Source organism: Myotis davidii, unplaced genomic scaffold, assembly GCF_000327345.1.
Source record: "Myotis davidii unplaced genomic scaffold, ASM32734v1 scaffold130, whole genome shotgun sequence".
NCBI classification, from domain to species: Eukaryota; Metazoa; Chordata; class Mammalia; order Chiroptera; family Vespertilionidae; genus Myotis; species Myotis davidii.
In genome coordinates, this window is record NW_006285040.1 from 5,230,430 (window position 1) to 5,231,668 (window position 1,239).

The window sequence follows — 1,239 nt, forward strand, 5'->3', positions numbered from 1 at the left end:
GCTCCCTGAGTCTTGTTTGTTTGTTTGTTTGTTTGCTTTTGCTTCATGGCTTCACCTTTTCTCACCCACCCCCACCCCCTCCCCTCTGACCGCTGTCAGTCTGTTCTCTGTATCTATGAGTCTGTTTCCAGTTTGCTTGTTAGTTTATTTCGTTCATTAGATTTCCACATATAATGAGACCATGTGATACTCGTCTTTCTCTGACTGGCTTATTTTGTTTATCATAATACTCGCCAGGTTCCTTGATGCTGTCTCAAAGGGTAAGAGATCCTTCTTTTTTTATAACTGCATAGCCTCCACCTAACAAAGTTTTAAGATAAGACATAAAATGATCAAGTTGTTTCAAAATGACTAAACTGCATCACAGAACAATTTATAAGAATATAAATATTTCAGAAATATTTATAAGAACATAAGAAATATTTACAAGACTATATTAACCAACTAATAGACCTAATTGACATTTATAGAACACAACAGCAAAATACACATCTTTTCAAGAGCATATGAAGCATTTTCAGAGATAGACCATATTCTGGACAATGAAACAACCTGTAATATAGATATCAGCATTCAAATCATACACAGTATGTTTTCTTGCAACAATGGAATTAGGTTAGCAATTAAGAACCAGCTATCAGACTGAACACAATGGGGACAGGGGATCACAGAATATCAGAACAGGGATGATCCTCAAAGAGTTAGCTCTGGGACCTGCCATGGCTGCTCAATGACTTGCTGCAAATACAAGAGCAGACCCAGGTCCCCGACTCGGGCCCACTGATCTTTCCTGCTCATCAACTCTACCTGCAGAGCAAAATCTGTCCTCTGCTGCCCCTCTTCTGCTGTCCACTTCTGATTCTGCCCCTTGCCCGCTGCTCCATCCCATTCACCGCTCTAACCTCCCAAGTTCCTTCAGCTTGAAAAGAAAAGAAGCTATGAAGGTAAATTTGCAGCTTAAAAGCAGCACAGCTCCCCAGGGTGTCTGCTTTATAGAAGAGGAGCTTTGAGGAAATAACCTATCTCTGATGATTCCAGGTTAAAAAAATGTATGGGCGGGGGAGGGGCTGAGCAAGCAGCTGGGTATTCTTCTAAATCCCCCAAATTGGACACGGACAGCTTAACCATTCACTCTAAAGCTGGGACCCAAAGGTCTTCTCTTTCCTAGGGATAACAGATTTTCACTGGTGTGCTTTTTTTTTTTATCTTTCTGCCACTCAGGGTTCAGAGAGGCTAATG